The sequence below is a fragment of the Cetorhinus maximus genome, chromosome 22 (assembly GCF_964194155.1).
Source record: "Cetorhinus maximus chromosome 22, sCetMax3.hap1.1, whole genome shotgun sequence".
NCBI classification, from domain to species: Eukaryota; Metazoa; Chordata; class Chondrichthyes; order Lamniformes; family Cetorhinidae; genus Cetorhinus; species Cetorhinus maximus.
Window position 1 is genome coordinate 50,284,352 of NC_135900.1, and position 23,383 is coordinate 50,307,734.

The window sequence follows — 23,383 nt, forward strand, 5'->3', positions numbered from 1 at the left end:
ATAACATATGAAGGTCTTGGAATGCTTCCAGCTAAACAGACCAAGTCCCACCCAGGACACATCAATGACACTCTGCACCCCCTTTCCCCAAACAGACACATTTTCACACAGGCCACAACTCCTCCGAGCAAGTCCTGAGATTGACCTCACACCTTGAGCCTCAAGACAGGAACTGCCTTTGTTGACTCATCCTGTGCCTATGATACAGTTTGGCACACAGGCATGCTGCTAAAATTCTCCAAAATTATCTGCTGTGTGGAAACTCTATAACTAAACAACTCTGCGATCAGCAGCCAACAGCTCCACATGCCCTTGGGAGGTCAAATCAGCCGCCCCGCACCTTACCAACAATGTGCTCACACACGGATCAGTCCTCACAACAGCTCTCTTCAACCAGTGACCTCCCTCCCACCAAGTCATAGCTCTTCGCTTATGTTAATGGCTTGGCCCTGGTATTCCAGGCTAAAGAACATCAGTACATTGAAAAAACACTCACTGAAGATCTATGTTCTCTGGAAGCCTACTTCAGAAAATGGAGACTTAGACCAAACAAGACTGTCAAGACAGTCATTTCAGCCTTCCACCTGAACAACCTTTAAGCCAGGAACGAATTTCATGTCTAGTTCATGTCCATTCACCCACGACCCAATGCCAAAATCTCTTGACACTACTCTTGACCGTACATTGACCTACCGGTACCACCTGCTAAACATCACAGCCAAGTTCAAGATGAGGGTGACTTTCATATGGAAACTGGCAGGTACCACCTGGGGCAGTAGACCCAACACATCACTCACCATAGTCTACCCAACAGCAGAGTACTGCTTCTCAACCTGGCTCAAGAGCCTACACACAAACGTGGTAGATATCCACTTCTGGGAAGCCATGAGGATTATTTCTGGACGTTGAGACCAAGACAGCTCGAGTGGCTTCTTGGGCTAGCACACTTTGAACTTCCTGATGCCCATAAGGAAAACATCCTCCTCAAAGAACACCACCAGCTGATAGCTAAACGAAGCACTCTCATTGTCTCAAGGCCTCAAAAAAACATGCACCCATCCAAACTCGTCATTCCTACAAGAACACAGTCCACACCCTACAAACTGATGACAGCCCCACCTCTCCCTAGCGCACTTCCTGGTTAACTGAAAACATCAACAACCGCAGCTTGGTAAGGACACGAGTGGTGAAGTCCCAGGTTTTAGCCTTCCACAGAAATTCTAGGGAACACTCAACCGCTTGAGGATGGACCGGGGAAGATATGGCCATATCCACCATAAGTGGAACATGAAGAACAACTCAAATTGTGACGATCATCCTGACAGATCCATTTCTGGTGGCATCGCAACCATTCACACTGCGTCAGCTAAAGCCATTCAATGGATTGTCAGCTTTGGCATTGAACTATAACTGTTTCTCCAGCCATACAAGTAATAAAAACATGTCATGTCATATCAAAGTGGAACAGGATACCTGGTCCAGGAAATATATAATTTTTCTCCAGGTAGTTTGAGGTGAGTTGTGATTCAAATCTAACCGTAGCTCCTTGTGAGCACAGGATTATGACACAAAATGACAATTTCATTCAGAGCATCAATTTACTTTACAAGCAAAAGCGAGTTACTGCAGATGCTAGAAACCTGAAGTAAAAACAGAAAATGTTGGAAATACTCAGATCAGGCAGAACATGCAGACTTCAGCACCTTCTAACGTCCTTTCACTTCCATACCAAATTTAATCAGTGTTTTTCAGCAATATTCTGCTTTAGAGAGAGCCATGAGAAATTTGTTCTGATTCAGTTTTGAAGGGGGTGCAGGAACAGACGGAGCTAGAGGTTCACATACACAAATCTTTGCAGGTGTCACACCACCGACAAGACTGTTATCATGCTTTTATTAACCTGAGACTCAAGTCCTCCAATACTCCCCTGATCATGCCACCTTGTGGCTACTGTAAATTTGAGCTCATCCAAAAATCTGCTGCCCGTATCCTAACGCACACCCTGGCTTTAAGTTCTACATTAGCTCCTTGTCCAGCAATACAATTCTTAAGTCATTATCCTTATATTCAGGTCCCTCCATGCCCGAGCAGCTCCCTATCTCTGTCACCCTCTCCAGCGTCACAACCTCAGAGATATCCACCCTCTTATGTATTCCTATTTTTTTTTGGCTCCAACATTGAGCACCATACCTCAGCTGCCAAGGCCTCAAACTCTGGAGCACCTTCATTAAACCTTAACATCCCTTTACTTTTTTCTCCAAGATGGTCCTTCAAACATATCACTGAGTAAGGTTTTTGTCACCAGTCCTAACATCTCCTTGTGGTGCAGTATTAAATTCTTTGAGTTAACAAATTGTAATGCACCTCGATTCATTTTATTACATTAAAAGCACTTGAATATAAGTTGTTACCAAAAATGCATATGGAACCACTGGCTTCAAATGATTAGAGCCAAGGTTACAAAAGCAGAAGTGTCGTCAGTTGGAGGAGTTAAAGCTCTGAGTTTTGGAGCTTGAGCAGCAGCTGGAATCAATGCAGTGCATCTGTGTGGCTGAGACACACATGAATAACACATTTCAAGAACTGACCACCCTGAAGAACAGTGTGCAGGCAGAGAGAAAATGGGTGACCGCCATACAGACAAGGAGGGCCACACAGGTAGCACAAGAGCCCCGAGTGCATCTTGCTCTCTAAGTGACATTCAGCTCTGAATAGAGGTGGGGATGGTTGTGTCTCTGGGGAGTACGAACAGAACCAAGTCCATGGGGCCAAAGGTTGCTTAGCTGTACAGTGGGGGGTGGGCGTGGGGGGGGGGGGGCGAGGGGAGATAGATAGATGAAGGTCAGAAAAATAATATTTGCAGGGAATTGAATAGTTTTAGTTTATTCTTTCATGGGATGTGGGCGTCACTGGCCAGGTCAGCATTTATTGCCCATCCCCTAATTGCCCTTGAGAAGGTGGTGGTGAGCCGCCTTCTCGAGCCACTGCCATCCATGTGGTGTATGTACACCCACAGTGCTGTTAGTGACAGTTAGTTAGTAACCCAACGACAGTAAAGGAACAGCAATAAATTTCCAAGTCAGGATGGTGTGTGGGTTTGAGGGGAATTTGTAGATAGTGGTGTTTCCATGCATCTGCTGCCTTTGTTCTTCTAGGTGGTAGAGGTTTAGAAAGTGTTAGCAAAGGCATCTTGTAGCCAGTGGTACGTCAGTGGTGGAGGAAGTGAATGCCTTTGGTGGTGGGTGGGGTGTCAATCACACTGCTTTTGTACTGGATGCTGTCAAGCTTAGAGTTGTTGGAGCCACACTCATTTGGCAAGTGGACAGTATTCCATCACACTTCTGGTTTGTGCCTTGTAGATGATGGACAGGCTTTGGGAAGTCAGGTGGAGAGTTACGGGCTGCAGAATTCCCAGTGTCTGACCTGCTGTTGTAGCCACAGTATTGATATGGCTGGTTCTGTTCAGTTTCTGGTCAATGGTAACCCCCAGAATATTAATAGTGGGGCATTCAGGCAATGGTAATGCCACTGAATATCATGGAGAGATGGTTAGATTCTTTCTTGTTGGAGATAGTCATTGCCTGGCACTTGCATGGCAAAAATGTTACTTGCCACTTATCAGTCCAAGTCACAATATTGCCCAGGTCCTGCTGCATACGGATACGAACTGATTCAGTATTTGAGGACTCACCAACAGACAGGCATTTCTGCAGTTGCAGTCACGGTTCCAGGATGTCATGTTGTCTCCCTTGTGCCAGGATCATAGATGTCAGTGAGTGGCTGCAGAATATTCTGAGAGAGTCATGGTCCATATATTACAAATGATAGAGGTAAGAGGAGGATGAGGTCCTGCATGCAGACTTTAGGGAGCTAGGAACAAAGTTAATAAGCAGGACCTCAAAAGGTAGTAATCTCCAAATTATTCCCAGTGTCACATGCCAGTGAGTGCAGAAATAAGAGGATTGCTTGCGCATTGGTGGTCAACTCTGTAATAAAAGGATAAAGCAGATGAATGTGTTTCAGGACAGATGGTGAAGGAGGGAGGTCTTTAGATTCTGAGGGCATTGAGACTATTCTGTGGAAGTGGGACCTGAACAAGCTGTTTGGTTTGCACCTCAACAAGGGCAGGACCAATACCTTGACAGGGAAGTTTGCTAATGCTGTTGGGCAGGGGTATGGAAACCTGAGCATAGATTCAGAAAGGAAGGAAGAAAGCAAGCTTGTGGAAGGCTGGCAAAGGACAATGCTTATTAACACATATTTCAACGTAATGAGCCTACTGAATAAGTTAAACGATCTGAGGACACAGGCTAAACACTTAGGCCTATCTCAAAGCTATTATTGAAACATGACTAAAAGGGCAAGAATGGATAAAACAGGTGAGGGATTAGCAATGTTGGTTAAATAAACAACTACATCTGTGAGGAGAGGTATGCTCAAAGTATTATCACGTCAGGCTTTATGGGTTGAACTGAAGAGCATTCACCTTACGAGGAATTTGCTGTAGCCTGTCAAGTAGTCGGAAAGAGACAGAAAACTAAATTTGCAAACAAATCTCTGATTAAATAGTGTAGAATCCATGAAAAAAGGTGTAGAAGGAAAATTCTTAATTTCTTAAAATATATTCAGGAGAATTATTTTAGCCAGCTTGTAGGAAGTTCAACAAGAGAAGGTGCAATTCTGGACTTATTTTTCAGGAATGAATACTGGTAGGTGGAAGGATATCCGTGGGAAAGAATTTTATTAGTAATGATCATAATTATGGAAAAGGGCAAAGATGGATCAACAGTAAAAGTTCTCAACTGGAGAGAGATCAGTTTTATTAAGCTGAAATGTGAATTAGCAAAGTAGACTGGAAACAGTTACCTGAAGATAAATCAGTGGATGAGTAGTGGAGGCATTCAAGAAAGAGATGTCAAGAGTTCAGAACAAACATGTTCCTTCAAAAAAAATTGGGTAGGGCTCCCAAATCTGGAGGCTCTTGGATACCAAGGATGCCGTACCATGTCAAAGTAGGACATGGCAAAAAAGTGAAGCTTGGGTCCGATACCAAAAGCTCTTTGGTGACCTGTCCTAATACTTTGTGGTTCGATATCAAATTTTGTTCGATAATGGTCCAGTGAAGTGCTATTGAATGTTTTACTATGTTAAAGATGCTACAGAGAAGCAAACTGTTGCTGTTATCTAGCAAGCATGAATGGAAGTTTTTAAGAAGACATTAAATTCAACAAGGAGCTGGTAACCCATCAAAAGAGACAACAGTTTTTTCAGAATTCCAACTTAATAAAATCTAAGTGGTGTTATGATCCCCGTAGAGACTATTAACTTTTCAAAAGATATTTGAATTTCCAGTGACGAGAAGGATCACAGGACAAGATTTCAGGTTTTAAGACTTTTACTGTATAACAAACGAAAAGCAACACTATCTAAACACTATTCATTAGGCAATTTATACTCTAAACCAGTGGTTCCCAAACCTTTTGGTCATGTACCTCTATTCATATTGACCAACATTCTCGTACCCTTACAGATGGTTTATTTCTTAACTACCCCTCCAAGGACCACAAGTCTTGGAAACGTAACAACCAAAAAAGTTCTTCTAATAGGGCAAACAGTTTGACACCATGTTGTATGATCATTGGATGCAAAAAGTGCACTTAACCTTTTCTGCATTCACTGTACTATCATTGGTACATCCTAAAACATTTTAAATAGGCTAGCTACGTTTTTAACAATACGATGAAGAAGCCAATTACAAAATTGCGATCAACATGTTTTGAAAATATTTGCTAGCAAATGGCAATCAATGAACCTCACAAGCGTGAACTCCCGCCCGTATTCTATGTGGTGAACAACAGAGACTGGCTGCCTCTATCTCTGTCTCAGATTCTTGAGACTGACCTGTCTGAGATTTAGGGATATCTTAAGAAAATCCTGTAAGTAGCTTTCCATAGCCTGCTCCCCTCTCAAAGTCCATGCCCATGGCAACATGAATCAGATGGGCCTTGCATTCAAGTAGAAATGTTGATCAAAAATCTTCTAAATCCCCAATTGCATTCTACCTCGGAATTAAAAAGACAGTTTAAAATTTATAAAAGCTGACATTCCTAAACTCCCCGTAAGACTTGGAGACTAACAGTCTACCCACAGTCATCATAGATGCCCATTGCCTTTGTCCATAGGTGTGAACATCTTGCACCTTCTTCTAACTAAAACAACTTGGGCCCCCCTTTAACCACCAAGCCACCCAAGCTTGTGTAGAATTCAGAACAACTCACATGATCCCCATCATTCCTCCTTTTTACCTTAAATTAAAGAAACAGTCCCAAAACAATGTTATAAACTTCGCATTTGATGATGGCCATGAACCATGCCGATTGCTGTAAAAAAAAACCCATCTGGTGCACTAATGTCCTTTAGGGATGGAAATCTGCTGTCCTTACCTGGTCTAGCCTACATGTGACTCCAGGCCCACAACAATGTGATTGACTCTTAATTGCCCTCTGAACAAGGGAAATTAGGGATGGGCAATAAATGCTGGCCCAACCAGTGAGGCCCACATCCCATGTGCGAATAAAGAAAAACAATGGATTAACACAAATGGCATTCAAAATTACATTTGGCTCCTACCTGACTCAATAAAATCATAACTTGCAGACACAATGATAAACTAATAGGATACATTTATTGTGCAGCTACACTATTCCATCCTTGCAATAACTGACTATTTTCTGCTCTGAAAGTAGGAGCAATGTTCAAAAACCAAATACAGAGGTTCAGGATAATTTTACACAAATTTGGATTTGTGGTGCAACTTCCAAATGATATTTTCCACCTGGGTCAATTGCTGCTGTGACACATCAGCAGAAAAGGTCATTTCAGCAGGGTCTAAGGACATGATCATCTGCAGTGTAATCTGTTACTTCTGAAGTGATATGCACAATGGATGAAAAAAAATCCCTTCTATTCATACCAGGTAAATCTTCAAATAATTTTATATAACAGATAGCTCAATACCACCTGTAGTCTCCCCAACAAAATGAAAGGCTTAGATGCTGAAATGCCAATTTATGGCAGACGACAAACGCAAATTTTGACAGGTGGAGGAATTGAGAATGTAGGGACTTTGAATAAGTAGAAGTCAAGAGGATGTAAATCCTCTTGATACATTTACCCAAGATGCTGGCATGAGTACAAACAGGTAATGGAAGCATGGAATATTCCTTTAAAGGGTACTCTTTTGACCTCGCATAATAAAACCTTATTTCATTTGTCCAATGTTATTACTTACAATCATATCTGCTCAAGTGACAAGTTAATTAGTTAATTGTTTTGTTGGAGTCACTAGTTTCTGCCATAAATCAGGCAGGTACCTTTTGATATTCTTATTGGTGGAAGAAAGCCACCTTCTGAAGGATAATTAAAGAAAATATTTTGAAGCAGGGATAGTTTCCAAATGGATTAAAAGAGCTGCCAGAATTTACTTAGCTAGGTTGAGAATTATAGCCAATGGATGGGGTTTAAAAAAATAGGAGACACAGAAATTTGATTGTGGTGTATGGGAGTGTTATTCTTTTGTTTTGATAGGGGCTGCTGGGTGAGTATTTTCAATTGGCAGGTGGAACTCCTGGCTGCTTATGGGCAAGAGGTGCGATTACAAAATTCTAGGAAAACAGTTTATATTCAGCATTAATTTAATCACTCAATTAAGTTGGTTTATTTGCATAAACTGATATTACTGGACAGTAGACAGGCAATGGCAAGCATTTAAAGAATTAATACATGGTTTACAGCAAATTTACATTTCTTTGAGGTACAAAAACCCAGCAAGAAAGATGGTCCAACAATGGATAACAAGAAAGATTGTATTAGATCAAAGGAAGAACCTTATAAAGTTGCTAAAAAATAAGTAGAAAGCCTGAGGACTGGGGGCATTTTAGAATTCAGCAAAGGAGGGCCCAGAAATTGATAAAGAGAAAATGGAATATGAAAGTCAACTAGTGAGAAACATAATAACAGACTGCAAGAGCTTCTATAGGTATGTAAAAAGCAAAAGATTAACAAAAAGAAATGTGGGCCCTCGACAGGCAGAGACAGGAGAATTTATAATGGGGAACAAGGAAGCGGCAGAGAAACTAAACAAATACTTTGTGTCAGTCTTCACAGATGACGATACAAAAAACCTCAGGAATACTAGAGAACCAAGGGGCTAGTGAGAATGAGGAACTGAAAGAAATTAGTATTAGTGAAAAAGTAGTACTGGAGAAATTAATGCAACTGAAAATTGATAAATCCGCTGGACCTGTTGATCTTCATCCCAGTGTGTTGAAAGAGGTGGCTGTAGATATAGTGGATGCATTCATGGTCATCTTCCAAAATTCTGGTAAGGTTCCTGCAAATTGGAAGGCAGCAAATGTAACCCCACTGTTTAAGAAATGCGGGAGAGAGCAAACGGGGAACTACAGGCCTGTCAGCCTGACATCAGGAGTAGGTAAAATGCTAGAATCTACTATGAAGGATATGACAACTGGACACTGAGAAAATAACTGTAGGATTGGGCAGAGTCATCATGGATTTATGGAAGGGGAATCATGTTTGACAAACCAGTTGGAGTTTTTTGAGAATGTAACTAGCAGGATAGGTAAGGGGGAAACCAGTGGATGTAATGTACTTGGACTTTCAGAAGGCTTTCAACAAGATCACTCACAGGAGGTTGGTAAGCAAAATTAGACCACATGGGATTGGGGGTAAAATACTGGCATGGATTGAGAATTCGTTAACAGGCAGAAAACAGAGTAGGAATAAATGGATCATTCTCAGGTTAGCAGGCTGTGACTGGTGGTGTACTGCAAGGATCAGTGCTAGGGCCACAGCTGTTCACAATCTATATAAATGATTTGAATGTGAGGAGTACATGTAATATTTCCAAGTTTGCTGATGACACAAAACTAGATGGGAATGAGAGTTGTGAGAAGGATGCAAAGAGGTTTCAGGGGGATTTATACAGGCTAAGTTAATGAGCAAGAACATGGCAGATGGAATATAATGCAGAAAAATGTAAATGTAAATTGGTCGGAAAAACAGAAATTGCAAAGTGTTGAAGCCCAAAGGAACCTGGGTGTCCTTGTTCATAAGTCACTAGAAGCTAACATGCAGGTGCAGCAAGTAATTAGGAAGGCAAATTGTATGCTGGTCTTTATGGCAAGGAGATTTGAGGAGCAAAGAAGTGTTCCTGCAATTGTATAGAGTCTTGGTAGACTGCACCTGGAGTCGTGTACACAGGTTTGGTCTCCTTACCCAAGGAAGGATATACTTGGCAGAGAGGGAGTATAACAAAAGGTTCACTGCACTAATCCCTGGGATGGCAGGATTGTCCTATGAGGAGAGATTGAGAAGACTGGACCTATATTCTCTAGAGTTTAAATGGATGAGAGTTGATATTGTTCAAGCATACAAAATTCTTACAGGGCTCAGCAGGGTCGACGTAGCAAAGATGTTTCCCCTGGCTGGGGGGAGGGGGCGGGGTCTAGAACTAGGGGGAATACTGTCTAGAATAAGAGGTAGACCATTTAGAACTTTAAAAGACGTGAAGGGATATGGGGATAGTGCGGGAAAATGGCGTTGAGATAGAAGGTCAGCCATGATTTAGTTGAATGGCAGAGCAGGTTCGAGGGGCCCGATGACCTACTCCTGCTCCTATTTCCTATGTTCCTAGTCTCCACAGCAAGCATATGCATGCCACCTTTGCAGGAAAAGCCAATACTTGTTAGGTATGGACCTTCACACAACAAGAATCAACATCAACAGGGCAATGTGTGGGTATGCTGTGAAGAGGACATAAGGAGGTTGCAGACGGATATGGAGAGGTTGAGAAAGCAGGCAAAAATCTGGCAGATGGAATATAATATGGGAAAAATTGTGAAGTTGTTCACTTTGGCAGGAAGAATAAAAAAAGCAGAGTATTACTTAAACAGAGAACAGCTGCAGAATTCAGAGGTGCAGAGGAATATAGGTGTTCTAGTGCATGAGTCACAGAAAGTTAATATGCAGGTACAACAAGTAATTAAGAAGGCTAATGGAATGCTATCCTTTATTACAAGGGGGATTGAACATTAAAGTAAGAATGTTATGCTTCAGTGTTGCAGGGCATGGGTGAGACCACATCTCAAATAGTGTCTGCAATTTTGCTCTCCTTATCTAAGGGACAATGTAAATATGTTGGAAGCAGTTCAGAGGAGGTTTACTAGATCGATACCTGGAATGAATGGGGTGTCTTAGAAGACCGGAGTTTAGAAGAGTGAGAGGTGATTTGATTGAAGTATAAAAGATCCTGAACGGCATTGACGAGGTGGATGTGGAAAGCATGTTTCCTCTGGTGGTTGAGTCCAGGACTAGACGGCACTGTTTTAAAATTGGGGGTTGCCCTTTTAGAACAGAGATGAGGAGAAATTTTTTCTCTCAGACGGTTGAGAGACTTTGGAACACCCTGCCTCCGAAGGCAGTGGAGGTGGGGTCATTGAATATTTTTAAGGCAGGAGGTAGATAGTTCTCCTCTACATTGGGGAGACTAAACACAGACTGCATAACCGCTTTGCAGAACACCTTCACTCAGTCCACAAGCATGATCCAGACCTTCCTGTCGTTTGCCATTTCAAAACGCCATCCTGCTCCCATGCCCACATGTCTGTCCCTGGCCTGCTGCAACCTTCCCATGAAGCCCAACACAAACAGGAGGAACAGCACCTCATCTTCCGATTAAGCACTTTATAGCCTTCCGGACTCAACATTGAGTTCAACAACTTCAGACCACAAACTCTCTCCTCCCTCTTGACTCCTTTTTTCATTTATTTTAAATATTTTATATTTAATGATTTGTTCATTTTTTCATCCTTTTCCCCAAGCCCCTCCTCCCCCCACAGGGCCATCTGTCACTTGTTTTTATGTTTTGCTTCCACGAGTGCTGACGCTTGTTCACCTATTAACACCTTCTGCCAACTTAGTTTTATGCCACTCTCAGCCCCTTCTTTACTCTTCACCACTACCATTTACACTCCCTTTGTCTTGTGTCCATGACATGTTTGACAATCTCTCCTTAGCTGCTACCTATCCCTGACCTTCTATCTCATTCCATCTGTTCCACCCCCTCTTAAACTGTACAAAATCCATCACATTTCTACTTCTCTTTAGCTCTGAAGAGTCATACAAACTCAAAACATTAACTCTGTTTCTCTCTCCACAGATGCTGCCAGACCTGCTGAGTTTTTCCAGCATCTTCAGTATTTTGCTTTTATATCATGGTAGATAATTCTTGTTAGGCGAGGAAATCAAAGGTTATCGGGGGTAGATGGGAATGTGGATTTCGAAACAAACAGATCAGCCATCATCTTATTGAATGGCGGAGATGGTTCAATGGGCTGAATGGCTCCTATTTCACATGTTCGTATATTGGAATCTTGACCAGTAGAACAAACAAGAAGTCACAATGGTTGAGGATTTTCTGAGAAATCAACTACCCTATTAAGGTTGTGATGAATCATTTGCCACAGCTTCTGCAACAAGAGAAAGTTCAGAGGACTGATCATAAAGTTAAGTCAAAGAGATGGCTTGGTGCAACTTTTTCATCTGATGGGGAAGAGACAGGCAATGTAGGTCAGCAAAAACTGCAGCAATGCATAAACTACACTACATGTTAAACAGGGTGCAGTATTTTCAAAAGCTGAGGTTAAAAGGGTGAACGATGGGATGCCAGTGACGAGCTTTGGAAGTGACAAGGGCACATATATGGGCTTCAGCTAAAGAGAGACTGATGTAAGGGCAAAGGCAATCAACGTTGCAGAGAGAGGCAAGCAGAAACTCAGTGCAGAATCAAACGAGTTCACGAAAACTATGATTAAGCCAGAGACAGTGGGCAGGCATGGGGATGGAGCTAGGAACAGGAAAACTAAGGCTGAGTCAGTGGTAAAGGGGCAAACCTTGATTAAGTACAAAAACTACAGCTGTGATCTTCCCAATGTTGTATTGGAGGAAGATGTGATTCATCCAAGACGGATCTTGGGCATGCAGTTCAACAGCACAGAAGCAGTCAATGAGTCGAGGGATACTGACTTTCTACTTCCCTCCTCCTCCAACTTCTTCAGGTGCAGGTTTAATAAAACACCTACTTGTCAAAATGAACAGGAGCCATCCTGGCTTCATAGACGTGTGATGAGATGACTGACCCTCATTGTATAAACTGGAAAATAGCCTGAATTGCAAGAGTCCAAAGCTAGTTCATCTGTTTTAATACCTACAGCTTTTTTCTCAAAGCTATGTAGTGTCAGCTTGTTTTAAAGCATCTTGTAAACCTCTCATTCCCAAATCCAAAAAATGTCAAAACCAAAAGATGCTTTACAGACGTGTATAAGTACCATGTTTCAAAATATTACAATTATTGAATAAAAGAGAAGGATATTAATTCATGTTGGTTTCTTTGACCTACGAAGCAGAAATGTAAAAGTGGCCGTCATATCTAGAACATTCCCCCATCAACAATTAGCCTCGAATTGGTCTCAAGGTTCACACATTTCCAGCAATTCAACTTGTAGCTTTCAAGGAGTAGGTCAAGTTAAATGCAGCTGCACCTTAGCTGCAGAATAAAACACGATCCATTACTTGATATAATTCGCCAGTTCTGTCAAGCATCTAACTGGTCTTACCATCAGCAATGCCACAGGAAGTTGGCTACAACTTACTAATAATCCCAAAAAGCACCATTATTTTGTACCATTCTATGTCTATTAATTTATCGTGGAGCATTTTGCTGAAAATCAGGGACATTAGCAGTCAAAAATGGAGAACACTAGCAATTTTCCCAGAATTAACTGGAGAAATTTCACTCCCAAGACATCTGCAATGTTATCCAACAACTCCAGTAAAGAAAACAAAAAATATATATTTTCACAATTCTTTGCAATTAACCTGCAGTAATAAAAGCCATAATTCAAATTTCGTGAAATAGCTTTATCAATGAAAAAAGTTCCTATTTCCCATTAAAGCAGATAGTGGCAAAAGCAAAATTTATAAAAGTTCCAATTCTATACAGTCATAAAGCATGAATGATTACAAGATTCCAATGACACTATACATAGGCAAAACTGAGCATGAAGTTGAACCACTTGCTAGGTGACTAATTAACAAAACTCAGCCATTCATGCTAACTGCAATAGTAACATTAGACACATAGTGGCACTGTAAATGCACATTCCTGGGCAACAGTGGGCACCTTGGTAAAGGTCAAGTCTCCTACACTTACCGGAGTCCACAGAAACTGACTTCTCACTTCCCTTGCCCCCACAGCTATTTTTACCTTACACTGTGTATCAGCCTCCCTGAGCCCACTCTGTTTACCAACCTCTGCTGTTCAAGAGCAGTATTGCCACAGTTGATGAGTGTCTCTTTCCCTCTCTCAGCCGATCCAGGGTAGCCATTCTCTCCATAACTTCTTGGTTTTCCTCACTAAATTGCCACTCCACTGGTTTTGCTATTCTGCTGCTTCGTCATTTGCAGTTGCCCCTCTTGATAGGCCCGAAATAACCAGAGGGAAAAACAAATTACCTGTGCTGCTTCTCCGACTCTATGGAACTTCCCTGGGGATCACCACCTTGACATGGAGGAGAGGCTTGTGTGCTCCAATAATCCTCAGATGATCTCGTCTGAAGACTGTGCATCTCGCAGGCTGTGAAGGAAGAAGGTGACTGCAGTGGCAGGTGGTCCTCGTCATCATGGTTTGACATGTCATCCAAATCTGATCACCAACCCATCAAGATAGTGTTCATAACAATGGTGCCCCAAGGTCCACATGTTAAAGTCATGTGCGGACTTCTACCTGGGTCAGATTCACAACCCTGAGTAGATGTCATCCTTGAATCAAGGGACAGCTGACACCAGCTCTATAGGAACAGCAGCAGACCTTCAAGTCTGCTGCACCATACATGGAAGATCATGGCTTACATGCAATTAAAATCCATTCACCTAACTTTGCCCCATATTCTTCGATACATCTATCAGGCAAAAATCTAGTGACAAAAGGAGAATACTGAAGGTGCTTAAATCCAAAATTAAAAGAGAAATTCTGGAAATATTCAGGTCAGGCAGCATCTGAGGAGAGGTTCAGCTCTTCATATTTATCTCAGTCTTAGAAACTTAACGCAGGAGCCACAGCCCTTTTGGAAGTGTTGGGAGTAGAAGCAAGGCAACCTTTTGTGCTCACTGATCAATTATTCAATGGTCTGGTATTAAATACATTTTTCCCAGTAAAACTATGATCAAAAATTTTTTGAGTAAAGCCTGGATCATTATGTAAGTCATGCCATTATGTGCAAGAACCCCTTATTAAGTTCATTATTATATTTACTTTTTACAATTCTTTCTAATTTATTTAAATAAAAACTGGTACTGGTGGATAAATTAACTTACATACTTCTATTACTTCCTATTCTGTGAACTGATGCTTTGAGTTAAAATCGTCCATGGGAAGAAAATAACAACATGCATTTATATACACTTTCACAACTTCAGGATATACTGAAGCACTTCACAACCTATGAAGTAGCTTCCAAACATAGTCAACTGCTGTAATGTAAGGAAATGTAGCAACCATTTTGCAAAGCAGAGATAAATAACCAGAAAAACATGCTTTTGTAGTGTTGTTTGATGGACAAATGTTAGCCAGATATAAGGACTTATATATCCATTGTAGTTCAGAAGAATGAGAGGTGACATTGATTCTGAGGGGGCCTGACAGGGTAGATGCTGAGAGGATGTCTCCCCTCGTGGGGGAAATCTAGAACTAGGGGGCACAGTTTCAAAATAAGGGGTTTCCCATTTAAGTCTGAGATGAGGAGAAATTTCTTCCGAGGGTCACTAGCCTTTGGCATTCTCTTCTCCAAACAGCAGTCGAGGCGGGGTCACTGAATATATACAAGGCTGAGCTGGACAGGTTTTTGATCAACAAGGGAGTCAAAGATTATTTGGGGGGGCGGGTGGGGAGGTGGGAAGAGAAGCAGTCAGGAGAGTGGTGCTAAAACCACAATCAGGTCAACCACGATCTTGCTGGATGGTGGAGCAGGTTTGAGAGGCTGAATGGCCTACTCCTGCTCCTATTCCTTATGATCTTGTCTTCGATCTCCTGAGTTTTTCTTTGAATAGTGTCATGAGATCTTTTATGCCTACCTGAAGGACAGGCAAACTTTGATCAACGTCAGGACAGGATATGATGGATTCCGACAGCTCTCAAACATTTATATTGTTAATGTATTATTGCTTGGATTCCACTTAAGAATAATGGACAGTATATGAATGGGGGTAGCATTATAAAGATAAATAAAAAAGGAAAACTGTGATTTTGAAATAGAAACAGAAAATCCTGGAAATAAACAATATTTCAGTATAGATGGTTTCCAAATATGCTAAATAATTTGCATTGAGTGTGCAAATGTAAAGTGTGGAGAGAGACTCTGACGGCCCTTTGTGGTCTGAAATCATCATGTCTCGATTCTCATTTACTCCTTAGTTACGTCACTGGTGACTTTTTGTTGCGCAACTTTCTTGCATTGTAAAACCTTCCAAGGTGCTACCATATAATATGATTATGGCTTCCTCTTTTCCAAAATGAAAGAAATGCTAATTATTCACAATATAGCAAGAATCTGTGCCATATAAAAAGCATAATAATAAGACAAGCTTAGCAAGCATTTGTGCTAGTATTAGCTGCCACACAAGCTTTCCTCAATCTATTAAAAGGCGAAGTATCTTAGGCATTTTCCCTAGGCGGTTTAAAAAAAAAGAAACACTTCTAAATGAATAAAAAAACTCAAGTTTCAGTTGCCAATAAGTTGCTAAGTTGTACAGACCATAATAGCCCACAAAGATTCCATCTTCATTTAGTTGATTTTTTTTGTTATATTTTTATTTTCAACTAACCTATCCCTCCCATCAGTTGTCCTCTTTCCCTGCTCACAAATGGTAGACCCCTTCCTTTTCCAATAGTCACACTATATTTCCAAACACCCTCCAACCTTGTTGTATCTTGCTATTTTCACACCATGCCAGCTTCTATCCCTTCCTGCTCTACCTTCTGTCCTGCCTGCTGCACCTATTGTTCTGCTCCATCCCGAGACATGTATCTCCCAGTTTTGATTCAATTATTTTCCATGTTTTAACCCTTGAATTGAGGGTGCACTTCATCTGGACTTCCCATGTGCAAAAATGCACTTTCTACAAGTATAAAGCTCCAATTTCCCCAAAGTCACAAATCGCCAGTTAAGTAAACTATGCTAATTTGCTCAAATTCATCAAATTTCCCAATGATAAAAATGCAAATTCTTAAAAACTCACTACATAATCTTTACATATATATAGGTGCTTCCCTTTTACTCCAACTCCAGCACCAAATTCCCATCTCTCTCTAGGTTATCTTCCAAGTTTTCCCAAGCTCAGCTTATCTACAAGGCCAACTCCTGCTCCCTCAATCCCATTCCCACTGAACTCAACATCCAACTACTCTTTTCAACCCCCATCCTCGCTGAAGTGAGAAATGCTTCTTTCACCAAGCATACTGTGTACAGACCGTTGGTGCACAATGAAGCTTAATTGCAAACAGTTGCTTAAAGCAGAATCAAATCATCCAAGTGAGCAATAAGTGGCCAAAAGATATTTGAAATACAATGGAAAACAAACATATGAAATTGAGATCAGTACAGCATCTTCAAAATCATTTGTTGTCACTGCTCACTACAGTACAATGAAGCAGGTGGGCCATCCTTCTTGGTTTTTTGGATGTTTGGACAACGCTAGACACCAAATTTTGTATAGACATCATGAAGTGGTTCAATACTTTGCACCTAATTGAGTTGGATGAATACTTCAAGGGAAGAAAATTAGGAGGCTCTGGGGAAAGAGCAAGGGAACGAAGCTAAGTGGATAGATCATTCAAAAACTCAGCAGAGGCACGAAGGACTGAATTTGTCCTGCATAATTCTTCAGGGCAAATCTTCTGGTCTCCAGGCCATGAGACCCCGGACATAAAACCAAAGATGCACATCGAGATCCTGTGGAAGTCCAGACATGTGGACTTGAGTGGGAACTGCCGGGAAGTATCAACTGCCAATGTGCAATTCCCCTGCTCCCCAGGACCCTCTGCAAATGCCTCAGGCTCGGAGTTAGAATTGGAGACTCAGGATAGTTTCGCAGTACTCACCTGAATAATTAACAAGGAAATGTTAGACAGATTAAAACCTAGTTTAAATTTTGGATAACTATACAACAACTGACCACTCCTCCTGACCCCACCCGACTAAACCCCCCAACCATGCCCCCAACACAAGCCGATTACCCTCCTGACCAACCGAATACCCCAACCTGACTACCTGCTCACTGCCGCCTGCCATTCATTAACATTCAAACTAAATCTTTAAACTTATCATATGGCATCTAGCGTCGTAAAAAGGGCAAGTCCCATCTTCCCCCAGCTCTACTCTGCACCAAAGTTCCCGGAGGGGTGCTGCGCTGGACATTTCTGTGAAAGCTGCGCTTGGAAAACACCTGTAAAAATGCGCAGCAGCGTCAAGTTGGGGAAATTTACAAACTCAGCAGCAAGATCCAGGCCTCAGTGTTCCTTATCAAGAACAAGAAAATCACTGGAATTTTCCTTCAACTACTGGAAAACTGATAGGTCCGTTTGTTCAAATTTCATCCTGCAATTCTTTTCCTTTTATTATCCTGCATCTTCATTACACATTGCAATATCACTCAATTGATTCCTGTTTCTCATATTTTCAAAAAGTCTTTTCATTTGGGCTGCACATTGCAGGATCTCGAGCTTCTTTGGGGCTGCTGGGAAAGTCACTGCTAGCTTTTTGAATTCAATTCATTGCTAGTCAATGGACAGTACTCTATTGTGTTTCCAGAACAGAAGGAAGAAACCAAAAATTAAGAGGGAATGCTCTACAGAAAAGTTGTTGCTCAATTGTGTCACAAAATAAAAAAAACATGTTTTCTAATTCCCACACTATACAAATAATGACACACCCCAAAAGAGCAAACACTACAACCATGCTGCATGCTGATTTTGTGCCATTATTTGCACCAGTACTGTAACAGCTACTATTCACGTTCTGCTCATTGACTGACTTAGCTCATTATTCAACTACAGTCAATCACTACTTTGTTCTTAATGATTCATTCTACAGTCCAGCCGATCACTCCACTCTGTATTCTCATGCAATCTTTTTGTATTGTGATTATGTTCACAAAACATGAGCCTATGAACTTCCATACATCCTCCATTACAGTCCCACACAAAAAAAGGATAATGAACTAAGGGAAGAAAAAACCAATTACAACATATTGACTTCAAATTAGGACTGAAAAACAATTTATATCTGGAAAAGAGGAACAGAAGAAGAGGCGCTCGAGCCTGTTCCTCATTCAATTAGTTTACAATTGATTTTTACCTCAACTCCATTTACTCATCTTTGCTCTATATCTCAATACCCTTAATAAATAAATATCTGTACTGAAAATGTCAAGTGACCCATAATCACACAAAGAGAATTCTTTGCCCTTTTGTCTGCAAAATTGCTTCCTGATTTCACTTCTAACTGGTCTGAACTCTAATTTTAAGATTGTTCTTCCTGATTTTCATTACCGCTCTCCCAGGGGAAATAATTTCCCTATATGTACTCCACTGAATCCTTTGATTTTAAACATTTCATGAAATTACCACTCAACTGTCTAAAGTCAAGTGTATGTAAAATGCCCTCATAATTTAACCCTTTAAGTCCTGACCCAATTTCCTGAATCTGCAGTGTACAATATCCAAGACCAATATATCCTGAGATGTAGTGCTCAAAAATGAATGCAGTATTCCAGATGGAATTTCACCTAGGCTCTGTAGAACTTAATCCACTTTGTATTCCAACACCCTTGACGCAAAAGCCAACATTATTCTTATTAATTATTTTCTGTGCCTGCGCACTAGCTTTCAGTGACCTAAGAAACCACTGTAAAATAACCTTATAAAATCTTAAGTTTATTGAATATTACAGAATAATATGACGAAAGGTTCCTGGGTTGACCAATACAGGACAAGGTAAGCCTGTTTATCTCTGCTAAGGACATGACTCTTGGACAGGCTCTGAAACAAAACATTCCGAAAGCCTGATAAGTTGGGATCTCATGACCCATACATAAACCAACCGAGTAATGGTTGAACAGGATATTCCAAGTGACTTTGTGGGCTTCCAAATGAAATGGGAGGGATTACCTTGAATATCTGTCCTTTGCTAATGGACAATTGAATAAGCGATTGATATAACGCTCTAGAGGTAAAGTATATAAATGGGCTCTCTCGAGACAAAAATCACTTCGGATAGGAAAGACCTTTCTCAAGAGATCCACAGTGACTTCGGCTGAACATTTTGGCTAGCTCAAGGAGACAGAGAGCAAAAGAGCTTCATCTGTCTGTCTGTTCAACCCTGGACCAGTAAACTGGTCTTAGGAGGCTGCCACTGCCAGCCACGGAGTTCAGCAATCCTCCCTTCCCCCAATCAATTTGTCCAATCAGGGACCAGTGAACCATTCTCACCTGTTACAAGTTACATGCTTTTTCTGTCTATTTAGCTTATGTATTATATTTAAACTGCTGCTTTCTAATAACCCAAGTTCACATCACCTATGACTTCACCCCCTTTTGGGTCACCTGTGATTACCAGTCCAAAACATTACAGACTTGCCTCAGGTCTGCTCTTCCACAGTTTCTAGTTTCGTACCAGCAAAACGATATTCAGATTTTTCTTTTTTTAGATCCAAATTTGGACCTCAGATTTGTTCACATGAAATGGAACAGAGGAACAGGTGTAGGCCATTTAGGCCCTTGAAACTGCTCCAACATTCTGAGAGATCAAGACTGATCTGTGATCAGTCCCATATCCCTCAACACCTTTGGTAAACAAAAATTTATCAATCTCACTTATAGAATTGACAATTGATCTAGCATCAATTGAAGAGATTTCAAACCTCCATCATCCTATGCATGTACAAGTGTTCCCTTATTTCATTATTTTTTTTACTATTTCCCCTAATGCTAGATTCCCTAAACAAAATAAATAGTTTCTCTTTATCTACCCCATCAGTTCCCTTAATAATTTGAAAACTTTAATCAAGTCACTCCTTAACCTCAAATTACAGGAATACAATCCTAGTTTGTGTAATCGTTCCTTGTAATTTAAACCATGGGCTCCAGGTATCATGTGTGTAAATTTATGCTGCTCTCCTTCCTAAAAAGTAGTGCTCACAACTGCTCACAGCACGCCATATGTGGTCTAACCAGGGCTTTGTATAGCTGTAGCACAATTTCTGCTCCCTTTGCATTCTAGTCTTCCATATACAAAGGCCAGAATTCTGTTAGCCTTTTTAATTCTTCTCTGTGCCTGTCAATTATATTTTAATGATCTATGTATATTGACCCCAAGTCTCTTAGAGCTCTCATTGGTTCTAGTTTTTCACCATTTAAAAGTTAATCTATTCTATCCTTGTATAGGTCCAAAGTAAATGATCTCATGTTTGCCTATAGTGAAACCCATTTACAATTTTTGTCTATTCACCTGATTTGTATCTGTAATTTTATGCATTCATCTACACTGTTTACAATGCCACCCATCTTTGTGTTAGCAACAAGCTTGGATACGTGGCTTTCTATCCAACCATCTAAGCAAACACAGTGGCTCAAGCAACGAGAGTGGCCCAAGCGGCGACAGCCGCGGGGCTACAAAAAGTGCAGATTGGGGAAGTGAGAGCTCAATCTAAGTGGCAAGAAACAGCAAGAGCAACAGGGCTACAAAGAGGATGGAGTGGGGAGGTGAAAGCTCAGTGTGAGCAGCGAGAAACAGCGAGTCTAGCCAGTTGACAGTCACGGCCTAGATTCTAAAAGAAAAATCAAGATGTGAGATCACAGGATGAGGGTAGATGATTTGCTGGTGAGTATTTCGATCTAAATTTGGGAATAAACCAGCAAGTCTTTCTTTTTATTAAAAAAGTAGAGCATATTAATACTAGTAAGGTGTATTAAATATGCATAGGAATAAATATTAGCATTTATTAATAGTGGTGTGGTTTATTCATAGAAAGGTTTATTCACATTGATAAAGGTTTACTCGCAAGATTTACTAGTGGTAGCAAGTGTCTTATTTAACCACTTGTACAGGAACTATCCTAAATTGCAACAGCTTAAGTGCTGGGTTTCAGTTGAGCAGCACCTGACGTCACTGCATTGCACCCGTGAGGTTGAGAACTTTGTGGATTGCACGTTTATAGATGAGGTCACCCCTCAGCTTACAAGTGTGCAAAGAGCGAGAGGACGGGTGCAGGAGTCCCCTGATCGCATCCCAATCTCCAACTGGTATTCAGTTCCGAATACTGATGAAAGTGATAGTCCATCTGGGGAATGAAGCCAGAGCCAAGTCCTTGCACCACGGGTGTACAGGAGTAGGCGGGGGGGGGGGGGGGAGAGGGGTTGCGGTGCAAGAAAGACTGGAAGAGCAATAGTGATTAATGATTCAATAGGGTACTGGATAGGCATTTTTGCAGTCAGAGTCCTGAATCCAGTATGGTGCATTACCTCCCTGGTTCCAGGGTCAAGGATGTCACTGAGTGGGCTGCAGGGCACCCAGAGGGGATAGCTTGAACAGCCAGCAGTCATGGTCCACATTAGTTAGCAAGCAGGACCTCAAAAGTAGTAATCTCCGGATTACTCCCAGTACCACGTGCAAGTGACTATAGAAATAGGAGGATAAAGCTGATGAATGCATGGCTGGAAAGATGGTATAGGAGGAAGGGCTTTAGATTCTTTAGGACCAGTACAAGCCAGACAGGTTACACCTGAACCAAGCTGGGACTTTGCCAGTGCTATTGGGAAGGGTTTAAACTAATTCGGTGACGACAAGAGAGAACCTGGAGACAAAAATCAGAGAGCAATACCAAGGTGCACAGATTACTGGGAGAGATAGATAGCACTAGAATAAGGAATAGCAAATCAACGGGTGGGGTCAGAGTAAGGGAGAAAGTAATAAAGTCTAAATCAGGGTTCAGGCCTGTGCATGTATGTGAATGCACCAAGTGCGGGAAATAAGATTGGTGAATTACAGGCGCAGATTACCATGAGGGGAACTATGGTGTTGTTGCTATAACATAAACCTGTTTCAAAAAGAGGGCAAGACTAGGTGTTTAATATTCCTGAATACAAGGTATTAAGGAAAGACAAGAAAAGGAGAAGAATGGAAGAAACAAAAACAACAAGTGCTGGAAAAACTCACCAGGTCAGATAGCATCTGTGAAGAGAAAGACAGAGTTAAAGTTTCGAGTCCGTATGACTCTTCTTCAGAACATCATCTTCAGCATGGCAATACAGGAGTGCATTGCTGTACTGGAGAAAGAGAACATCCCAAAGGAGTCAAACACAGAATCTATTTGGCTGGAGCTAAGTAATGAGAATGGTGCAATTACATTGCTCGGTGTATTCTTATAGGCTACCGACTAGTGGGAAGGATGTGGAGGATCAATTTTGCAAGGAAATTACAGAGAGGCTTTAAAACCCCAAATATAGGCTGGGATAGCAGTAGTGTAAAGGGTAGAGAGGGGCAAGAATTCGAGTGTGTTCAGGAAATTTTTCTACAGCAGTATGTTTCCAAACCAACAAGAAAGGGGGCACTGCTGGACATGGTTCTTGGGAAAGAGATGGGCCAAGGCAATCAAGCGTCAGCAGAAGAACATTTAGAGGACATTGACTATTGTATCATAAGGTTTAGGGTGATTATGGTAAAAGACAAAGAGCAATCCAGAATAAGAATAATTAACTGGGGGAAAGTCAACTTCAATGGGGCAAGAACGAATCTGAGCCAAATAAACTGGAGCTAAAGGTTGGCAGGAAAAACAGTAACTGAACAATGGGCTACCTTCAGAGAAGATAGTTTGAACACAGTCAAGGTATATTCCCTTGACAGAGAAAGGTAGCATAAATAAATCTAGAACTCCATGATTGATGGAAGAGATAGAGACTATGAATAAAAGTGTGCCAAAGTCAGATATCAGGTAGATAATACAATTGAGAACCAGACTGAATAAAGCAGGTTCAGAGGGGAGATGAAAAAGCAAATAAGAAAAGCAAAGAGGGAGTATGAAAAGAGACTGGCAACCAACATAAAAGGGAACACCAAAGTCTTCTATAGGCATAAAATGTCGCCGTTCCTTCACTGTCACTGGGTCAAAATCCTAGAACTCCCTTCCTAGCACCACTGTGGATGTACCTACACTACATGGACTGCAGTGGTTCAAGGCAGCAGCTCACCAC

At 41.3% G+C, this 23,383-nt stretch overlaps 1 protein-coding gene across 8 annotated transcripts in view; it reads right to left on the reverse strand.

The window, feature by feature from the left end:
* The window catches only part of erc1b (ELKS/RAB6-interacting/CAST family member 1b), a 1,197,549-nt gene that overhangs the window by 1,146,702 nt on the left and 27,464 nt on the right, over positions 1–23,383 (reverse strand). The window lies entirely within an intron of this gene.